Raw genomic sequence first — 15,846 nt, forward strand, 5'->3', positions numbered from 1 at the left:
CTTTTTATGCTGTGTTAAACTCTGAATGATGTGTATGTTCAGTAAATGCATGATTCCCTATTTTTTTCATGTACTAAAAATTGGGGAGATGCGAAGATTTATAGATATACCAGCTCTTACCAGGAGAAAACGTGGCAAGCATCTCTGTAGGTGAGAAAAGGCCTTCCTGAAGGCAAGGTGGCATTTATATTTTCATGGGACAAAAGTCACTTGGAACTTCTGAAATTAGAGTAATTGTAAACCTTCTGTCATCACTGACATTAGAAATTGGGATTCATATTTCTTTGAACATTTACTTTTCAAATGCAATGTGTATGTCATCTGTTCTAAGTTCTCTTCCCACGGGTATTCGTGGTGACACCTTATTAATTTTATTAGTGCTGTCTTCCTTGGACTCTATTTTATTTGGTACTATTTTTGTTATACTCGCTTTTTCTCTCCTTGTACTTTTCACCTTGCATAGTTTTTTTACACCACATCATTTTCAATGCAGTTTTATGTATTCCTTTGTTCCTGTTTCTGTTTTTCTTCCTATTTTTGCACTTCTTTTTATTTAATCTAAAGTTTTTGGGTTTTTTTTAGAGACAGAGTCTCACTTTATAGCCCTTGGTAGAGTGCCATGGCATCACACAGCTCACAGCAACCTCCAACTCCTGGGCTTAAGCGATTCTCTTGCCTCAGCCTCCTGAGTAGCTGGGACTACAGGCACCCGCCACAACGCCCGGCTATTTTTTGGTTGCAGTTTGGCCGGGGCTGGGTTTGAACCCGCCACCCTCGGTATATGGGGCCGGCGCCTTACCGACTGAGCCACAGGCGCCACCCAATCTAAAGTTATTTTTAAAAGGAAGTTTAATTCACTTGTATTTATTTGCTCTAGTAATAAATTTTGATTCATTCCTTTAACCACACTCTGTGTTTTCTATTTATAATAATTTCCTTTGATCCCTTTTTATTTCCCTATATTTTAATAATTTTTTTAAGTTTCATATATTCTCCATGCCATACTGCTGTGGTATGAAACCAATGTACTACAGCTAAATGTTTTCATTACATGTGAGATGTAACAATTATCTATGTCTGAAATTACTTTGTCTTTATTCTCTGACAAATATAGTAGACGTTGGCCCACCTTAAGTTCTTACTGAAAAGATTATTTATTATTATTTAGACATTCAAATTTATCTTTTACAAATCATACATTGTATTTTTCAATAGGAATAGTTAATTTTTCCCGGGTAACTCATAAATTATTTCTTCTTCAAGGTTTGATACTTATTCATAAAACATATTCTTGAGGCTTGGTGCCCATAGTACAGTGGTTACAGAACCAGCCACGTATACTGAGGCTGGCAGGTTTAAACCCAGCCTGGGCCTGCTAAACAACGTTGACAACTGCAACAAAGAAATAGCCAGGTTTTGTGGCAGACACCTGTAGTCCCAGCTACTTGGGAGGCTGAGGCAAGAGAATTGCTTAAGCCCAAGAGTTTGAGGTTGCTGTGAGCTGTGACGCCATTGCACTCTACTGAGGGCAACATAATGAGACTCTGTCTCAGAAAAACAAAAACAAAAAAAATTATTCTTGAGAAATTTTGGATTCTAATGAGGGTTTGATGATGGTAAATTTCTAATTTTTCTTTTTTGTTTGCTGTCTTTTGTATACTTTTACTCTTGAAAATTAATTGGTGATTTTTGTGTAAAGAATAAATCAAAAAAGAAATATGAAATTGTGAACACATAAATATCTTGACCATAAATTCCTGTGATCAATTTTATATTCAATCTTTACTTCAACCATCTCATTACATCCTTACCAACATGCATGAGAGAAAGAATGTATTATGAATAAAATATTCTTATAAATATTATATAAAATACTTTTTGAGTATACAGCAAGTAATGACAATTTTTCACTGTGTTCTTTTAATGAAAGTAGGAAGAATTCACACTTTTCGGTTTTCCTTTTAAAATCCATCCTCCTTTTCCTTATTTATATGCTATTTTTCTTCATTTCACAAAATATTCATTTCAAGGTTGAAATATTATGGAAAATCTTTTGAGAGGGCGGAGACAAGATGGCTGACTGAAGCCGGCTTTCCACAGAGGCTCCCGTACAGAAGGAGAGTTAAACGACAAAAATTTAGCAAGTAACCTGGTGGATTAGAGCTGCACCAAGAGAGAAGGTTGAAGAACGCACATCAACCCCGCTGAGGCATGCAACGACCCCAAGGATAAAAACAAAAGGTACAAAATCCATCACAAAGTGGATGGGAGTCCCCTCCCCCATGAGAATGGCTCAGAGTGCCCCACAAACAAACGAGCAGAGTTCAAACGTCCTCCCACCACACTCCATGGGAGAGACTATCTAAAAACTGGACCTACATCCCCTACTGAGGTGCCACAGCGTTCTCCTGCCAGACATAAAACTGTATAGAACTGTATACATTCTTTACCTGCAATTCTGAACTCCCAGCACTCCCCGCTACTCTCACTCTGAGGTCTGGAGGCCTGGCCCCAGGAGTCCAGATTCTTGGGTGATTTCTTGAGGGGTATGGAAAGGGCCTAAACTGCAGTGGTCAGTGCTGATTCTGTGGCACAGGAATGAGGAGAGGACGGTTGGCTGAGAGGGAACTACACCAGAGCGGCGGTGCCCCAGGGTGCAGAGCAGCAGCCGTTTTTGGCAACAATAGGGCTCACTCCCGCATATTCCGAAGCCACGCCCCCTGTCTCCCTGGGCAACCAGAGAAGGCTGGGCATCTTCTCAGGTGGCAACCACGGAGGAACAGATCTGGAATGGAAACGCAGGCCCCATGAGTAAAGGATTTGCCTGAGGCAGTACCGGCCTGGGTGGAGCGCGGGGACTAGAAACACACACGCAAAGCCGGGAAGTTCCCAGGGTGGGGCTGAACCAGAGCACCCCTTTACTGAGCCTAAGATGCACCTGGCCCTCAGGGGATCATCAGCCTATAGACAAAGGAAGGCAGGTGGCTAGAACTGACAGCCTACCAAATACAAACCTGCAGGAGCAAAGACAGGGCCTGAGGTGCAGGTTCTGGGAACTCAAAACAGCTTCTCTTCTGAATGGGAATTTAGCAGTCACAGAAACAAATTCCTGCAAAGTTGTTCTGTTCTCTTCTGTCAGTAACATCAGTCAGTAGTGGGGCTGGAACTGAGTGAACACCCCCCATCCTCCATCAAGTGCCCGAGGTTGTCAGGCCTCACATCCCCCTGCTGGATAGAGGCAGAGCACAGTGGCCTGGCTGAGCAGAAATAGGTTTCCTTGTGATTCAGGCAGGTGCAAACCCCTGGTGTATCTGCTCACTAGAGACAACTGGGTCACGGCCTTCGGGGCTATCAGTGACTGGGTGTAACAGAAGTGCAAGGTGGGGAAGGAAGCATAAACCTTCCCAGACTAATCTATTTGTTGGGTGGGTCTTCCTGACTCCATGGAGCACCAGAGCAAACCATATCTGAGTTGTCACCAGACCCCTGTGATCTAGTTGCCAGAGACCTTTTAAACTCTCCCACCTGAGACAGGTGCTGACTGAGACAATTCACTTGGACCTTTTGAACTGAGCCAATTGCCCGAGGACTATTCAAGTGGTGCTCTGGGTGTGTGGATGTAGGAAGGCTTCATTTACCTTTTCCAATTGTTGCCTGTGGGGGGCGGGGTGACTTAATTGCTGGTATTTCTTCACAGCTGAAACTTCAACCCAGAGTAACTGTTTCACTAGGGTCGAACAGAGACCAGCTGAAAACAAGACAGAACCACTTAGCCCCACCACACCAAACAGGTCCCCAGTCTCTCAGGCCATAGCACTGTACGGGTCTTTAACAAAGCTCCAGGGGAAAAATCAAATGGTGTAAAACAATCAAGGCTAATATCACCTCATTGGAATCCCTGAAAGTGATTAAGTGGCCTAACAAGGCACAGCAGAGGCCCTTCTCCATGAAATTATGAAAGAGAATTTTCCAGACATGCCAAGAGATTCTGAAATTCAGATAGCAGACAGTTTCAGAACCCTAGCATGACTCAATCTGAATAAGAAATCCCCCAGGCATATCATAATTAACTTCACTAAAGTTAACACGAAGGAGAAAGTTCTGAAAGCAACCAGACGTAAGAAATCCATTACCTACAAAGGGAAGAATATTAGAATGACTGCAGATCTCTCTACTGAAACTTTTTAAGCCAGAAGAGGATGGTCATCGACTTTTAATCTCCTAAAGCAAAATAACTTTCAGCCCCAGATCCTGTATCCAGATAAACTGAGTTTCATTTATGATGGAGAAATTAAATACTTTAATGACATTCATATGTTGAAGAAATTTGCCATAACCAAATCAGCTCTTCAGAATATTCTCAGACCTATCCTCTATAATGACCAGCCCAATTCTCTACCACAAAGTAAGCTCACTCAGAAACTTTTGATTAAACTCCAACTTCTACCGTGGCGAAAGGATAAAAAATGTCCACTGAACTTTTGAAAAACTCAATACCCAAAATTCTATCAGAGTTATCAATATTCTCCATTAATGCGAATGGCTTAAACTGTCCTCTAAAGAGGCACAGGTTAGCTGACTGGATACAAAAACTCAGGTCAGATATTGGCTGCATACAAGAGTCGCATCTTACCTTAAAAGACAAATATAGACTCAGGGTGAAAGGATGGTCATCCATATTTTAGGCAAATGGTAATCAGAAAAAAGCAGGTGTTGTAATTTTATTTGCAGATACAATAGGCTTTAAACCAACAAAAATATGGAAGGATAAGAATGGTCACTTTATTTGTTAAGGGTACTACTCAATATGATGAGATTTCAATTATTAATATCTATGCATCCAACCAGAATGCGCCTCAATTTATAAGAGAAACTCTAACAGACATGAGCAACTTGATTTCCTCCAGCTCCATAATCGTCAGAGATTTCAACACTCCTTTGGCAATGTTGGATCGATCCTCCCATAAGAAGTTGAGCAAAGAAATTTTAGATTTAAACCTAACCATCCAACATTTGGATTTATCAGACATCTACAGAACATTTCATCCCAACAAAACTGAATACACATACTTCTCATCAGCCATGGAACATACTCCAAAATCGATCACATCTTAGGTCACAAGTCTTAACTCAGTAAATTTAAAGGAATAGAAATTATTCTTGCATCTTCTCAGACCACCATGGTATAAAAATTGAACTCAGTAACAACAGGAATCTGCATACTGATACAAAAACATGGAAGTTAAATAATGTTATGCTGAATGATAGCTGGGTCAGAGATGAGATTAAGAAGGAAATTGCTAAATTTTTGGAACAAAACAACAATGAAGACACGAATTATTAGAACCTCTGGGATACCACAAAGGCAGTTCTAAGAGGGAAATTTATAGCACTGCAAGCCTTCCTCAAGAGAACAGAAAGAGAGGAAGTTAACAACTTAATGGGACATCTCAAGCAACTGGAAAAGGAAGAACATTCCAACCCCAAACCAAGTAGAAGAAAAGAAATAACCAAAATCAGAGCAGAATTAAATGAAATTGAAAACAAAAGAATTATACAACAAATCAACAAATCAAAGTTGGTTTTTTGAAAAGGTCAATAAAATAGATAAACCTTTGGCTAACCTAACCAGGAAAAAAAGAGTAAAATCTCTAATCTCATCAATCAGAAACGACAAAGATGAAATAACAACAGACTCCTCAGAAATTCAAAAATCCTTAATGAATAATACAAGAAACTTTATTCTCAGAAATATGAAAATCTGAAGGAAATTGACTAATATTTGAAACACGTCACCTTCCAAGACTTAGCCAGTATCAAGTGGAAAACTTGAATAGGCCAATATTAAGTTCTGAAATAGCATCAACCATACAAAATCTCCCTCAAAAGAAAAGCCCAGGACCAGATGGCTTCACATCAGAATTGTACCAAACCTTTAAAGAGTAACTAGTATCTATATTACTCAACCTGTTCCAAAATGTAGAAAAAGAAGGAAGACTACCCAACACGTTCTATGAAGCAAACATCACCCTAATCCCCAAACCAGGAAAAGACCACACAAGAAAAGAAAATTATAGACCAATATCACTAATGAATATAGATACAAAAATATTCAACAAGATCCTAACAAACAGAATCCAGCAACACAGCAAACAAATTATACATCGTGACCAAGTTGGTTTTATCCCAGGGTCTCAAGGCTGGTTCAATATACGTAAATCTATAAGTATAATTCAGCATGTAAAAAAATTAAAAAATAAAGACCATATGATTCTCTCAATCGATGCAGAAAAAGCTTTTGAAAATATCCAGAATCCCTTCATGATCAGAACACTTCAGAAAATTGGTATAGAAGGGACATTTCTTAAACTGATAGAGGCCATCTGTAGCAAAGCACAGCCAGTATCATAGTGAATGGAGTTAAATTGAAATAATTTCCACTCAGATCAGGAACCAGACAAGGCTTCCCATTGTCTCCATGGCTCTTTAACATTGTAATGGAAGTTTTAGCCACCGCAATTAGGAAGAAAAGGCAATCAAGAGTATCCACATAGGGTCAGAAGAGATCAAACTTTCGCTCTTCACAGATGATATGATTGTATACCTGGAAAACACCAAGGATTCTACTATAAAACTCTTAGAAGTGATCAAGGAATACAGCAGCGTCTCAGGTTACTAAATCAACATTCATAAATCTGTAGCCTTTATATATACCAACAATAGTCAAGCTGAAAAAACAGTTAAGGACTCTATTCCATTCTCAGTAGTGCCAAAGAAGATGAAATATTTGGGAGTTTTTCTAACAAAGGATGTGAAAAATCTCTATAAAGAGAACTATGACACTCTAAGAAAAGAAATAGCTGAAAATGTTAACAAATGGAAAAACATACCATGCTTGTGGCTGGGAAGAATCAACATTGTTAAAATGTCCATACTACTCAAAGAAATATACAATTTTATTTTTTTATTTTTTTATTTTATTAAACCATAGCTGTGTACATTAGTATGATCATGGGGCACCATACACTTGGTTCATATATCGTTTGACACATTTTCATCACATTAGTTAACATAGCTTTTGTAGCATTTTCTTAGTTATTTTGCTAAGACCTTTACATTCCACATTTGCTAGGATTCACATATACCCTTGTAAGATGCACCGCAGGTGTAATCCCATTAGTCCCCCTTCTTCCGCCTCCCTCCCTCCTCCCTCCCCTCCCTTTCCCCTTTCTCCCTATTCTTAGGTTATAACTGGGATATAGCTTTCATGTGAAGGTCCTACATTAGTTTCATAATAAGGGTGAGTACATTGGGTACTTTTTCTTCCATTCTTGAGACACTTTACTAAGAAGAATATGTTCCAGCTCCATCTGCCGCACCCCCGGCATCAAGCCGTGGCGGGATGGCTCTGTCCGCGTTGTAAAAACTGTGGTAAGGCGGTGAGTGCTCCCCGGAGCGTTGCCCCCGGTCCCCCTGGCCTGCAACAGCAGCGCATAAGTTGCCTAGCATGCCTTTTAGTGAACGTAAGAATTCATGAGGTGCGGCATAAAGGCCTGAATAACCTTTACCCTGAAACCTGTTTGAAACTTGTTTGTTGAGTTGAATGGTTAATTGTTGCTTGAATGTCCTCAGAAACTAAGAATAAACATAATGACTTACTAATCCATGACTTCATCTATACAATGGAGACTAAATGTCTCCAAGGGAACACGTTCCCACCATAAAGGTCAGTTAATTGAAACAATGTATCAAGAGAATGCAGGGATGATAAGTTAAGATGTTCCTACCAGATACCCGCTCCCTCCGGTCTCTTATCTCTACCTTATGTCCCTTTGAAACTGTTTCTTTGAAATAAGTTTTCTATGAAATTGCTTTCTCTATAATTTTGTCACTATACACTTAAAACATATACATAATTCACTATCAATTCACTAACAACATAAAAATCATAATCAAATATAAAAATATAAAAATACAAAATGTGAACAAAGCAGTTTTACAAAGAAAGAAGGTTTAAACATAGATAAAGAGAAGTAAAAGAGTAACTGCTGATAAGCAGCAGTCCTTTGTTCCCCCTTACGGGCAGAAACATTGTCTAAGAAAAGACAGTTGACTACTCCCATCTACAAAACTCGATAAGAACTTTGTAAGCATCAGCAAGTCATAAAAATATTTTTTGTAGTTTGTAAGACATTGTCAAAAATGTATAAATACCATGCCTAAAAATCAGTAAAGTACAACTGCTTTCTTCATCATCCTTGGTGTGTGGCAGTTTGTCATTTTCCTGCGTCGCCCTTTCAATCAACCTGAGCCGTTCTCGCCCTGAAAGCCCTCGGACTGAGACTCATTCGACTGGCGGTCCGCGACAGCTGGCGCCTCGAACAGGGACCTGAAGGACAGGTGATCTTTCTTTTTCTTTCTTTCCTCTCTTTTTCAGATTGAAGGCGACTCTCACCAGGGAGCTGCAGTCCCGCCGGTAAAGGCTGACCGGTTAAGTGTGAGTAATCCGCAGGACAACATGGGGCATACATTGGGTAAGGAAGAACACATGCTCAGTGTCATGATACAGCGTTTATTAGAGAAAAATGGTTTTCATGTGTCTCTCAAACGGTTGGAGGAGCTTATACATTTCATAAGGTTGGTAAGTCCTTGGTTTCTGGAGGAAGGCTCTCTCTCTCTCTCCGATTGGAAAAGGGTGGGACGCGAAATGCGGAAATACATGCAAGAACATGGGGAGAAGGTCTTGCCCCCTCAGGCTTTTCCTTTATGGTTACAAGTTAGAGAACTTTTAGCTGACAATACCTTTTTAGAAGCATTTATAAGAGAAACTGACTCGGAGGTTGGTGATCCTGAATCTAAAGGGGCACCGATTCCTGATGAGGTTCCCCCCGAGGTTCTTAAAGATCCTGAACCGGTACCAAACACTGAGAGCGTTGTCCCTTCGGCTCCAACGCTCAAAGACATTCTACCACCACTCCCACCGGTTGATAATTCCTCAGACAGTGACGAGTGGGATGTGGTCGATGAATTTACTAAACCAGATGAGAGGGACAGAATGAATGATTTTATTCACCCCCGCCGAGCTTACCCGGCTGTTCGTGTCCCAAAAGTCACATCTAAGACAACCTCACAAGCTCCGCTTCCCCGCGTACCTCCTTGTCTCCCTCCGCCGCCCGCGGGCTTTCAAGCGGCGGTGCGAGAAGCCCGTCAGCAGGGAGATTTTACATTTGCTTTCCCGGTACGCTTTCCCACTGAGGATAGGGCACCACCCACCTGGGAACCTCTGTCGTTAAAGACGCTTAAAGAACTGCAACAGGCTGTCCGTACATCGGGAGCTTCTGCCCCTTATACCTTACAAATTGTGGAATCAATTAGCAGTCAATGGCTTACCCCGTATGATTGGCAGCAAACGGCCAAAGCCACGCTTTCCCCAGGTGATTATATTTTATGGAGAACAGAGTATGAAGATAGATGTAGAGAAAGTATTAATCAACATGTAGGAAGAAAAGCACAGCCCACGCTGTCCATGCTTCTAGGGACAGATGAATTTGCTTCTTTTGAAAATCAAATTAAACTACCCCGACAATTTTTAGAGATAGTCAGCCATAATGCAGTCTCCGCTTGGCGAAAAATACCTCCTCCGGGAACCAAGGGCACAACTTTAGCAGGCATAAAACAGGGTATGGAAGAGTCCTATCCTGACTTTATTTCTCGCCTGGAAGAAGCTATTAATAGAATGCTTCCACCATCAGAAGGCACAGAATTATTACTCAAGCAATTAGCTTGGGAAAATGCAAATACGCTGTGTCAGGACTTAATACGTCCACTCAGGAAAACAGGTACCTTACAAGATTATATTAAAGCATGCATGGATGCCTCACCAGCAATTGTCCAGGGAATGGCGTTTGCTGCAGCTATGCGGGGTCAGAAATTTAGTTCATATGTTAAAGGTGCTTTTGATAGAGACCCCAGTAATACATGTTTTGGGTGTAATCCCCCACATGACTTGCCCACTTGTTATAACTGTGGGAAGCCAGGTCATATACAGAAGGATTGTAAGAAATCCACCGGTGCTAATAATAATAATAATAAGTCCCGTGGATTACCCCCGGGACCATGCCCTCGTTGTAAGAAGGGCAGGCACTGGAAAAATGAATGTAAATCTAAATTTCATAAAGATGGAACCCCCTTGTCAGACAAGGGTGCTAACTTTATTGATACCAACCAGACAAAAAACTAGATAAGGGGCGTTCTCCTAGCCCCGACTCCAAGGGAGAGTCTCCTGCTCCTACCGCAGTACGACCTAAGTTAGAGCCCACATCTACTATTAATTGTATACCACCTGAATGGACAATTCATGATCTCCCACGTGGGACTCCTGGCAGTGCAGGTTTAGACCTTGCCAGTTCTAAAGATATAATCATATCCAAACATGATGGTGTTGTGTTAGTTCCCACAGGAATAAAAGGAAAGTTATTACCAGGTACTGTTGGTGTTATATTGGGACGAAGTTCCAATTACACCAAACATTTTGAAGTTGTTCCAGGAGTAATCGATTCTGATACTGAAAATACAATTAAAGTCATGGTAAAGTCTCTAGTAGAAACTACACAAATTCATAAGGGACAAAGAATTGCTCAATTACTATTGTTGCCATATATACCACTCCCCACTTATCACTTACATGATGCCAGGGGAGAGGGACAGTTTGGATTTACTGATAAAGATTGTGTGGCTCTTATACATGATTTATATGATAGACCGATGTTAAAAATGAAAATAGAAGGCAGGCCCATTAAGGGCCTGATGGACACAGGCGCTGATGTAACCTGCATTGCTGCCTCCGACTGGCCGAGATCCTGGCCGGTTCATCGAACTGGGTCTTCTTTAGTTGGTCTCGGTTCTGTTTCTGGTGTCATGCGTAGTACATCTCATTTGTTATGTGAATATAAGGACAAGAAAATTTACTTTCAACCTTATGTGTTACCCTCTCTACCCTATACTTTATGGGGACGAGATCTTTTACATGTCCTAGACATGAAACTAGTCACAGGGGATCAACTGAACGATCAGTGTTTTTCATAGGGGCCACTGCAGAAAACTATGCCTGTAAGATAAAATGGTTAACAGATGTTCCTGTGTGGGTTAGTCAGTGGCCCCTAACAACAGAAAAGTTACAGGCATTACAAATTTTAGTACAAGAACAATTAGATAAAGGTCATTTAGAGGAATCCACTAGTCCATGGAACACTCCTGTGTTTGTCATTAAGAAAAAATCTGGCAAATGGAGACTTTTACAAGATTTAAGAGCAGTAAATGCCATTATGGAAGACATGGGCTCCCTTCAACCTGGGCTTCCGTCTCCTGTAGCAGTACCAGAACAATGGTCACTTATAATTATAGATCTGCAAGACTGCTTTTTTACTATTAATTTACATCCTGAGGACTGTCCTCGTTTTGCTTTCAGTGTTCCTTCTCTAAACTTACAGGAACCGTTTAAAAGATATCAGTGGAAAACTTTACCACAGGGCATGAAAAACAGCCCTACCTTATGCCAAAAATTTGTGGCGGCTGCATTAGCAGCACTGAGAAAACAATTTCCTAGTGCTTACATAATTCATTATATGGATGATATCTTGCTAGCTCATCCTGAGCTGCCAAAAGTACAGCTAATGCTAGAAAAGGCTATAGAACAATTAACTAAATTTGGCTTAGTCATTGCCCCAGAGAAAATTCAGAGAGATAAACCATTAAGTTATCTGGGACAATGGATTCACTCTGACTATATTGCACCTCAAAAGGTGCAAATAAGGAGAGATAAATTACAAACTCTTAATGATTATCAAAAATTACTGGGAGAAATAAATTGGATTCGACCTTTTCTGAAGATTACTACGGGAACCCTTAGTCCTTTGTTTACTATCTTACAGGGAGACTCTAATCCCCGTTCCCCTAGACATTTAACTCCAGAAGCCTTGCAGGCTTTACAAGTTGTTGAACAGGCTTTAACTCAAGCTAGGGTTAAACAAATTAATTATCAAAACCCATGGTCTTTACTCATTTTTTCTACTGAGTATACTCCTACAGCTTGCCTATGGCAGGAAGGTATTTTAGAATGGATTCATTTACCACATGTTCAGACAAAGATTGTTGCTGATTATCCATACCTGGTGTCTTTATTAATTGATAAAGGAAGAAAAAGATCACGGGAATTATTTGGTAAAGATCCTCATGTAATTGTAACTGCTTATAATAAAATTCAAGTAGAACAACTATTTCAAAATAATGATGATTGGGTATTGGCCTTACAAGGCTATGCAGGTCAAATTTTATATCATTATCCTAAACATCCTTTAATTGAATTTACAAAAACAGTTTCACTTATATTTCCTCTTATGTGTTCCAAACAGCCTCTGTCTGACGCAATAACCTTGTTCACAGATGGTTCCTCTACAGGTCGAGCTGTAGTTTTTAGCCCAGGCCTGTCTCCTCTTATTAAAGAGGTCACACAAGCCTCTGCCCAACAAACAGAATTATGGGCTCTAATCTCGGCCTTTAATAATTTCAAACAAAAATTTAACTTGTATACAGATTCAAAGTATATTGCTTCTCTTTTTCCAGCTCTTGAAACTGCTCTTTTAACAGGAACCTCAACTATTCTACCTTTATTAAAGAAACTACAAACTTTAATTCAGCAAAGGAATAATCAATTTTATATTGGTCACATAAGAGGACATACTAACTTACCTGGCCCTTTGGCCCAAGGAAATGCCACTGCAGATTTGTTAACACGTACTATGGTGGCATCAGTGGCTGAAGCTGAAGAAAGCCACGCCTTACATCACCAAAATGCTAACGCATTAAGAAAAATGTTTCAAATTACTAGAGAACAGGCAAGACAAATAGTCTTAAAGTGCAAAGCCTGTCCTATTACTCATCATCCTTTAAAATTTGGTGTTAATCCTCGGGGTTTACGCCCCAATGTATTATGGCAAATGGATGTAACACATGTGTCTAGTTTTGGAAAATTACAATATGTACATGTTACTGTTGATACTTTTTCTCATTTTATCTGTGCCTCTGCAAGACCTGGCGAGGCCTACAAAGATGTTGTACAACACCTATTTTACTGCTTTCAGCAGCTAGGTGTTCCTCATCAATTAAAAACAGACAATGCTCCAGCTTATACCTCTCGAGCATTTGAACAATTTTGTATACAGTGGAAAATTGCTCATTCTACGGGGATCCCTTATAATCCTCAGGGTCAGGCGATTGTTGAAAGAACTAATCAAATATTAAAATTACAAATTGAACGCCTACAAAAAGCTCATAAATATTTCTCTCCTCATCATATTTTAACCCATGCTTTATTCGTCCTAAATCACCTTAATGTAAACTCCAATAATTTAACCCCTGCTCTCTCCCATTGGCAGCCACAATCGGCTGCCACCCTTCCTAAAGTTCTTTGGAAAGATTTATTATCGGGCCAATGGAAAGGCCCTGATGTATTGTTAACCTCCGGACGAGGCTATGCTTGCATATTTCCACAGGATGCCGACTCTCCCGTCTGGATTCCAGACCGGCTCATCAAACCTGCTCCTCCAGAGACCCCGGCGCAGAAGACAACGCCTGCGGCGGATGAAGATCCTGTCTGCACAGATGAAGACGACTGTGAAAGTTTCACCGAAACCCTCAAAAATCACATGGACACGGATCCGCACCCTGGTGAAACAAGCTAAACAACTTCTCATATCTCAAAACAACCCTCTAACTCCAACAATGTACTTTATTGCCTTTTTATCATTAATTTCTACTCCTACGGTAGAAACTGCAGCTTATTGGTCTTATGTTCCTAACCCTCCATTGTTACATCCTGTAGGCTGGCTAGATACAGACCCCATAAAAATTCTTTCTAATGATTCAATCCGCTTAGGAGGTTTAACTGACTCAGAATCCAGACATCATGCTGCGGCTTTGATTAATTTCACTGGCAAAGCCGACTCCTTACCTATTTGCTTTACTTTAAGAGGCAACACACCTCCCTTTTGTTTACCTACTAGCTACAGGGTATTTTTAACTGATGCTCCAGATCCTCATGATGCAAATAGACGTTATGTTTGAGAATATGAAATACAAACTATTGGAAGTCCTCATTATAATGAAACTTGTTTATCTGTGAACCACTTACCTCTCCCTAATTGTAAAGAAAAATATAGAGATAAAAATCAATTCTGGGAATCCTCTTTAACAAAAACCCCTACTTGGCTTTCTTGCGGATTCCCAGACGCTGCTAACAAACATTCTCCCATTAATTCTAATACAATTATCTGGGATTATTCTCCTACTTCCTGCTATGATCATAACAAATATTTATCTAATCAATTGGATAAATATCATAAGTATCAATGGTCTGGTTCCCCTCAGCCAGTACGGAGGTGGTTCACACCTGGTTTAGTTGAGCCCATATGGGTGGCTCAATACAACAATAAAACTCAAATACATTATGACTTGTTTAGACTTATTGCTGCTTCTAACTTAATCTTAGAAAAGAAACCTAATATGCCTAAACCTAATCCAATATCAATAAGAACTTGTGTTGGATATCCATATGCTCTACTTTTAGCTCCAAATAAGTATCTAACTATTACACAATCTAAAAATTCTTATCATATTTCTTGTACCGCTTGTAAAGTTACAAATTGTCTTACTTCTACTGATTTATTCAATGAACGCTTGTTTAATTCTGTTTTAATTGTTAAAAGACCCTCTTATGTACTATTACCTGTTGATTTACAAGATGATCCTTGGTATGATAATTCTGCTTTACAAGTTTTACATACTGTTAATCAGTTAATTCGACCTAAGAGGTTTGTAGCTGCTTTAATTCTCGGTATTTTAGCTTTAATTTCTATAGTCACAACATTTGCGGTAGCCACTACTGCTTTGGTTCAAGAAGTTCACACAGCTCACTTTGTTAATTCTCTCAGCAGCAACATAACTCTAGCTTTAATGACTCAAGCCAGCATAGATAATAAACTTGAAGCAAAACTTAACATCCTAGAAGAAGTAGTTTTAGCCTTAGGACAAGATATAAAGTTTATACAACATAAACTTCAAACCAGATGTCATTCTGCCTTTCCTGCTATTTGTGTAACTCCTTTACCTTATAATATGTCCACTTCCTGGGACAAAACTAAAGCTCATCTACAGGGTGTCTGGAAGGACAATGATATTACACATGATTTACATACTCTTCAAAAAGATATCACTGCCATCAGTGAAGCTCATTTACCTAGCACTTCTCTTGATTCACTGGCTCAATCCCTCTCTGACAATCTTAAATCTTTAAATCCTGTGTCCTGGATTCAGTACATTGTGTTTATTGTCATTATTGGATGCTTGATATTCTGTGTTGTTTTACTGTTACCTTGTCTCCTTCGTTGTGTCTTTTCCTCCTTAAAGGCTGTTCGCCAAGACCTCTTTGAGCTACGTTTCATTAACAAAAAAGGGGGAAATGCCGCACCCCCGGCATCAAGCCGTGGCGGGATGGCTCTGTCCGCGTTGTAAAAACTGTGGTAAGGCGGTGAGTGCTCCCCGGAGCGTTGCCCCCGGTCCCCCTGGCCTGCAACAGCAGCGCATAAGTTGCCTAGCATGCCTTTTAGTGAACGTAAGAATTCATGAGGTGCGGCATAAAGGCCTGAATAACCTTTACCCTGAAACCTGTTTGAAACTTGTTTGTTGAGTTGAATGGTTAATTGTTGCTTGAATGTCCTCAGAAACTAAGAATAAACATAATGACTTACTAATCCATGACTTCATCTATACAATGGAGACTAAATGTCTCCA

The sequence above is a fragment of the Nycticebus coucang genome, chromosome 12 (genome assembly GCF_027406575.1).
Source record: "Nycticebus coucang isolate mNycCou1 chromosome 12, mNycCou1.pri, whole genome shotgun sequence".
Taxonomy (NCBI): Eukaryota; Metazoa; Chordata; class Mammalia; order Primates; family Lorisidae; genus Nycticebus; species Nycticebus coucang.